Here is a 7282-nt window from a genome sequence, read left to right as displayed (position 1 = left end):
CTGACAGTCACACTGGGAGGGGAGTTGAGACCTGGGGAGGAGGAGTGGTTGATGATTTGAGAATTAGCCCTGTAGCCTTTGACCATCCAGGAGGTGTAGCAGGAACAGCTAGGATCAGCCAAACCAATAAGAGCCCAAACTGCAAATGGCCAAGCATACATATTTCCTCTCATAAGACTCATCCTTTTCAAACCCTTCTCAACATACTTGGGCCTCCCACTTTTGCCATGATCTTTCTTTCTTTCTTTCTTTCTTTCTTTCTTTCTTTTTTTTTTTTTAATCCTGGTAGGGCAAAACCTTATCATATAAAATCCTCTCATACAAAAATATATCTTCAGACTTATAACTGTATTTTCTTCTCTGTCCTACTTACTGGTTTCTTTTTGTAACAAGCCTGGTAGCTGCTTGGATTTTAAAATGTCCCGAGGGCACGTTTTCTTCTTTGGTCACAGAGTGAGTTTATAGGTATCGACACTCCACTTAGGACTGGCTGCCCAACAGTCCTCGGGCAACCTTGAATAACATCTTCATCTTAGCCAGCGCGGAAAGCAGGCAGAAGAGCAAGTTAACCATGCAACTGTAGCCTAAGTACCACCCAATGTATGACAGATGCTTTAAACATGCCGATTAGACAAAAATAACAATTTAAACAGGAATCTAAAAGCAACTTTATTAATCAGCCAAGATTTGCCCCAGTAGATTCTTGTTAACTCCTCAAAGGTTGCCGTGAAGGCTTGTTCCTCCCTTTGTGTCCCTAAAGGGGAGTCAGTTTTAGCCTTGTTTCCCATTAGAACCCACTGCCGGCTGCATCCCCACCCAACATCTAGCTTTGTAAACTGGACTCATGGGACCTCAGAAATTAAAGCCATAGCCTTTGTCTAAAAGCACCAGTTTATCTCACATTCAGAAGACTAGGAGAGTAATTTAGCAGGTGGGAGTGGTAGAAGAAGAGTTTGCATGACACAAAGAACATAACTCAGAAGAGAGACGAAGAATTATAGGCGAGACCCTCAGAACTCAGAAGCAACCAGGGAAAAACAGGGTGTAGGAAAAGATCATGTGACAAAGACTCCCAGATGCCCTACTGACCTTTAACTATCTGACTGAAAGAGAATAATCAGACAATTAAGATGAGACAAGAAGATATGGGGGTCTTTTTACACCTCCTAGCTTGGCTTGCCAAGAAAAAGAGCCATGGCAGAGAAAGACAATTTGATTCCTTAATGCGTGTGGCAAATTAAAGGAGCAATACATCCATGGAATGTCGGCCATGGAGAGCCAAGAGCACCAAGGGCGAGATTGCTTCCTCACCAGCGGAAGGATCCAATGGGAAAGAACAACTGAGGTGAGACTGGGCCAACATTAGCAGGGGATCAACTCAGCCCGTGTCAGCAGAGCCTGTCCCCAAGACTTCTAGATCAGTGGTCATGCCACTCACTTTTAATTGGTTGCTGAGGTCCTGATATAGTGAAAGCAAAGGGTGTAGGGATCTTGGATGAGTCCCCAAATATATGTTACCAGAACACCAGGGCCGTGAGGCATAGTGACAAAGAAGGATGCCGCAGGTGGAAGAGGTGGAGTGCAAGCAAATTTATTTATTTTTATTTAATTATTTATTTTTTGGTTTTTTGAGATAGGGTCTCACTATGTAGTTGAGACTGATCTGATACTCACTATGTAGCCCAGGCTGGTATGGAACTCACAGAGATCCTCCTGCCTCAGCCTCCCGAGTGCTGGGATTACAGGCATGGCCACCATGCCCGACTGCAAGCAAATTTATTTAAAAGATATAAAGGCAAGGAAGTAGAACTCCCGCTAGCTGGGAGGGGTCCTAAGTAGGGTACCCCAGAAGACTCTTTATCTAAGAGTTTTTTTTTTTTTTTTTTTTTTTTTTTTTTTTGCAAAAATTTTTTTTTGGTACCAGGGATCAAACTCAGGTCTTTGTGTTTGCAAGGCAGGCAGCAGAACCACTGAGCTAAATCCCTGGCCCTATTTAGGAGTTTTTAAGGGGTTTAGGAGGAAGCTCAGGCTGTTGTACAAACAATGATAGGACACTACAAAATTTTCAGGGTCCGATCTATGCAGTGCTCACACAGTGTCCATGCAGGAAACATGTGCCCTGCAGCCAGTGGCTCTGGGGGAGGAGGGGTCCCAGACAGCCCAAGGACACCTGGAAGATGCTTGTGTGAGGTTCCTGGAGGCTGGACTCAACATTTGAAGCTGCCGTCCTTACTGCCTGGTAGAATCCTAACCCTTGTCTCAGTAATCCCTGTCACACTGTTGAGCACTTTTAGTCAGCTCCACACTGAGAATCAAGAGCAAACTCTCCAACAGAATGATTTAAAAAGTTTTGAGTTTTGCCAGAAAGGAAGCTCTGGTAAAGTTGGGGCAGAGGAGAACTTGGTTCCTAAAAAGATCAGCATTAAAAAGAAGACTAGTACTTTACAACAGGAAAATAGGAAAGACACCTTGAGGGTACGTGAGGAACCAGTAAATTGTCCCCCCATAGGCTCAAAATCGAAAAAGTGAAAGACTTTGCTCAGAGAAGAGAGGTCCAGAGCACTGTGCTTCAGAATGGCAGCTTCCTGGGGCATTTGCTTCTCCCGATGTGGTTCATAGCACTCAGTCACCCAGGCACTCCGAGTCTCCTGCAGCCATGATAGAAGGAAGCCTGGCTACTGCTCCAGCTAGCAGCAGACCTTGGTGTCAACCGCATGGTACTGGTTTTATGCACAGGCAGAATGCAAGAGTTGTGGGGTCAGAAGGCTTCTATTTAGCTTTCAGAAGAGGGCCTGGGAGGCCAGGCAGTGTGTGAAGCTGTGAGCATAAAGCCGAAGGTGTAGTGGAGACCCCAGGATGTTAGAAAAGCCAGGAACATGGGATGTCTGAGGGAAGCCCTAAAGCATGGGCAAAGCCTGCCCCAGAGAGGACACAAGGGTTACAACCACCTGTGCTGCCATAGGGGAGAGGGCTGCCCAGGCTTCTGGAGTTCAAGTCTCTCCACAATTGGCCCCGGGTGCTGGACGTGGAACTACAGGATTTAATGTTTGCCCTGTTGGCTTTTGGTCTTGCTTTGGTCCTATTTCTTTCTATCCTCCTATCTCTCATTTTAGGAATGGGAAGGTTTACCTTGTGTTTATATGTCAGTAGTGTTTAGTGTTCTTTTCACTTTTACAGGGCTCACGGGTAAAAGTTTGCCTTAAGTCTCAGAGGAGACTTTGGACTTGGACTTCTCAGCAATGCTGGAACTTGAGGACTTTGGCAACTCTTAGAGACGGACTCCATGGCTCTTGTGCAAAGCGATTCATGTGTATCTCGTGGGGGCCACAGTGGGGAATGTTGTTTATACCTGGACATCCCCCCAAAGCCTCAAGAGCTCATAGGTGGGGCTTTCAGGAGGTGCCTGGGTCCTGGGTGTGTGATATCCATGAGTGTTTCGGTCCACTGATGGACTTATTGCTAAATCGGATGTTGGGAGGTGCAGTCTGGTTGGAGGAGGTGGGTCATTAGGGGTGAGGCCTGCAAGGGTCTCTCTCCCTCCCTCCTCCCTTGATCTCTCCCTGTTTCGCACTGCCATGCCATGAGCTGTTTCTCCTCTGCCATGCTGTCCCGCCTTGGAGCCACCTGCCTGTAGACTGAAACCGTTACAGAGTGTGAGCCAAGCACCATTCATAAGAGCTAAATGGTCTATATGCCCATCAACAGATGAATGGACAAAGAAAATGCAGTGTTTATCTTAATGGAGTACTACTCTGCCATAAACTCCCTTGTATAAGGGAGGGTGCGATGGAAGATAGATAAATAGAAGTAGGAAGATCTTTTTCAAAAGGGATAAGGGAACAAGAGGTGGAGAGAGGGGAGGAAAAGGGGATGAAAAAAAAGAATAGAAGAGAACAATGATAAAAATGAAGTTTTTTAAGTGGGAAGGGAACCAAGAGTTGGAGTGACTGGAAAGGGAGGGGAATGGCAAAGGTGAATTAAAAAAGAAGAAAAATTAAGATGATGTGTTATGTCCACGTACCGACTCCTCACCATATGTAATCACTATGGACTGCAAACATGGACTCATGAAAAAGCTATGAGCCAAAGTAAAGCTTTCGTCCTCCCAGTTGTGGGTGTCGGGTAACGTGTCTGGGCAGGGAGGTACTAGCAGCGCCTGTATGGACAGGCTGTGGCTGGGCTACGGAAGCTGGGAAGCAGCCAGGCATGGGGGAGAGGTGTCGAAGGACCGTGCCCAGGAGACAGTGGCGGGGTGGGCATGGCGATGTATGTGGCAACGTCCGAGGCCACCCAGTTTATCCTTTGACCCTGCCATAGGGTCAGAGCAGTGAACAGCTCTCGAGATGGGGGATGTCATGTCCCATGCCAGGCCAGTCCTCACAGTCTGGGGCCCTCAAGGCTTGTGGGGCTCCTCACCCTGGGCAGGGAGGGAGCTGTGCCCACCTCTCCGAGTAGGCCACCTTTGCTTTAAGATGCATGTCAGCTGGCACCACACCAGGAGGCAGCTGCCCACCTGTTGCTCAAACTGCAGCAGTGCTTTCTGAACAGTCCCCCTGCTGTCCCTTCACTCAGTATGGCCACCAGTCTTTGCTGTCGCTCCCAGTACAGTCACCCTCTACTGGCTCTCCTATGTGGCTACCACTCTTTCCTCTCCCGTTATGGCCAACTTTCTCTTCATTGACCTGCCTGGTGTGACTGCAACTGTCCCTATTGTGGGCCCACCCAGCTGCCTCACTGTCCCAGCTGTCACCCAGGACCAAGCCTCTTTCCATCTTTGAGACTTGGTTGACCGTGGGCTGCCCTGGTGAGTTTAAGAGCATCTTTGAGCATCGGTCAGGACTGTATGTGTCTTTGTTCTGGCCCAAGGAAAGAGAAAGCTCCGCTCTGTGGACAGAACCCGGTGCGTTCCCTTCAGTCCCACTGGACCATGTGGCCAGTGGTCAGCCTAGGTCACTAACAGCTGCCCCAGGAGCATCCTGTGAAGCCTCTGGACTAGGGGTGAGGTTGTTCTGCCCTGAGCCCTGTGGGGGAGGGACAGGCACCTCCTCAAAAAGGGTAGCCAGTAGTGGCCAGTCTATGGGCATGCCTTAGGTGACAGGAGCCACAGCCATGAAGATCACCAATTGTGAGGACCTGAAGAGCAGCCCAACCTTGCCAAGACTTCCTGGCAGGACACCTGCTGCCCCTGAGGGAGACCTGGAGCTGGTCTCTGGCCATCTTTCCCCATCCCCATCCCCTGGCCCAGGCCCAACCTGGAGGAGGGGCAGGTGAGGTGTGTCCATGAGTGGCTCATTCTCGGGCCACCTGGAGCTTGCCATGATGCCCCTTTCTGTTTCCTAGTCAGAGCTTTCCTTGGAGTAAGCCTCCCCTTGTGCCTGGCTGCCTTCCTGGCATTACCACTTGGATGCTTTGGCCACATGTTTCTGACACTCACCTCATGATTTCCTACCAGGGCTGCTGCCCTCTGCAGTCCTCTGTTGGCACAGATGGAGCCCCATGCACCGTAGCAAAGGCTGGAAAGCAGGGAGAATCCTGTGGTCCCCTGGCTGCCATGTGTGGTGCTTGCTGTCAGTTTGTTAGAGCTGCCTTTTCCCCATGACCTACCTTTCCTGTGTCCAGGCTGTGGTTATCTCGCATGGGAGAAGCCCAAGGGTGCCCCAGTAGTTGGTCCTTTCTTTTCTCCACATCATTTCTTCACAAACAAGGCAAGGAAAGTTTCCTTTTTTTTTTTTTAAATATGGAACGCTTCACAAATTTCAGTGTCATCCTTGCACAGGGGCCATGCTAATCTTCTCTGTATCGTTCCAATTTTAGTATACGTGCTGCCGAAGCGAGCACTAGGAAAGGTTCTTGAAGTAGAATGTGACCATGCCACTCACACACATGTGCGTATCACTCACTTCATGAGTTCAGAACTCTTTTAGAATAAACCAACCCTGTTCAAGGTCCACAAGCACGGCATGGTCTGGTATCTGGCCTTCCTGGCCTCAGTGTCTGTCTGTCTGTCTGTCTGTCTATATATATATATATGTGTGTGTGTATATATATATATATATATATGTATATATATATCTATATGTATACATATATATAGATATATATATCTCCTGCAGTCACAATTATTCTTGTTTAGTCCAACACTGACCATGTTCCTCTAAACCCCAGGACTTTTGCACATGAAGTTCTTTGACCTGATGTGGGGCTTATTTTCTGTAAAATGAGAGAAAAGCATCGGATCCTGGCTCTCCCAGCTTCCCCTGCAACTAGGGTGTGGACAAATGACCGAGCTCCACTAATCACATGTACACACTGCCAACTGAATCTGAGGCCCAAGATGGGAAGCAGCAGGGGCACTACCACCTATTTCCCAAGGAGCAGAGGCAGCCGTGGTTCTGAGGTCATATCCTGAGCTCTGTAGTGTTTGTCTGTGTCCAGGCGTGGGTGACAGCCCCAGGGGACCCAGCACCGGGGTGCAGCGGGCCGCTTGTGACCCTGCAAAGCCATTCCCCAGCCCTCTGCACACACACACAGGTGCCCGCTCTGCTTCCCTGAGCCGGTCTGTCCGCGATGTGCGTCACTAGGGGCCATGCTCCTAGGAGCCCCACTTGCTCCTGGTTTGCATCTTAGGAGGTGGCAGCTCTTCATAGTTGCCGGCGCCTCCTCCCACCCTTCCTGTGCGTTGGAGTGTGCTCATAGTTCCGAGTGTTTAGAGACCTCCAGTTACCTGTGGGATGGCGGCAGGACCTTGGGCCCACAACAATGCCACTCTGTGTGGATTTCAGTGCCGTTTACTAAGATAACGCATCCTAAAGGGTGAGCTCGGGGCTGTGTTCTAGTGCCGCTGCAGACTGGGTACTAAAGGGCCGTTATAGTTGAGCCATCCATTGTTATGGAATGCATTACCCCTCGTGGTTTACCTGGGAGGTTCTGGCTTAGGGTTGCTCAGGAGGTGACAGTCAGTGTCCTGTGGGACCGTAGTGTCTGAAGAGCAGACGGGCTGGGAGCTCCTCTTGGCACGTGGCCTCGTTCCTTTCCACACGGGCTTTTCCACAGGGCTGCTCATGGCAGGGTTCCTCCCAAATAAGTGATCTGCAGGGGGACTGGGATGGAGAGAAGTTAGGATGCACCTCTCCAAAGGAGTAGCGCCGAGACATTTGTGCACCCATTTTTTTCTCTTTAGTTTTTAAAAGACATTCATTAATTTTAGTGGTACATTTTAGGTATACAGTATGCTGATATTCATTATTGGGGATCTGTACCTTTACGTGCTGTATCTTGGTTC

At 49.0% G+C, this 7282-nt stretch overlaps 1 non-coding gene across 1 annotated transcript; it reads right to left on the bottom strand.

Annotated features, from left to right (window-relative positions):
- Window positions 1-5731: 5731 nt before the first annotated feature.
- LOC117284813 lies at window positions 5732-5838 on the bottom strand. The gene has a single exon (XR_004515891.1). It is a non-coding gene; the product is annotated as a U6 spliceosomal RNA (small nuclear RNA).
- Between the last annotated feature and the right edge of the window lie 1444 nt (window positions 5839-7282).

Source organism: Fukomys damarensis, unplaced genomic scaffold (genome assembly GCF_012274545.1).
Source record: "Fukomys damarensis isolate Sample0158 unplaced genomic scaffold, DMR_v1.0_HiC HiC_scaffold_39, whole genome shotgun sequence".
In the NCBI taxonomy this organism is placed as follows: Eukaryota; Metazoa; Chordata; class Mammalia; order Rodentia; family Bathyergidae; genus Fukomys; species Fukomys damarensis.
The sequence above is the reverse complement of the archived record's forward strand: the minus strand, read 5'-3'. Positions and strand labels throughout refer to the sequence as shown.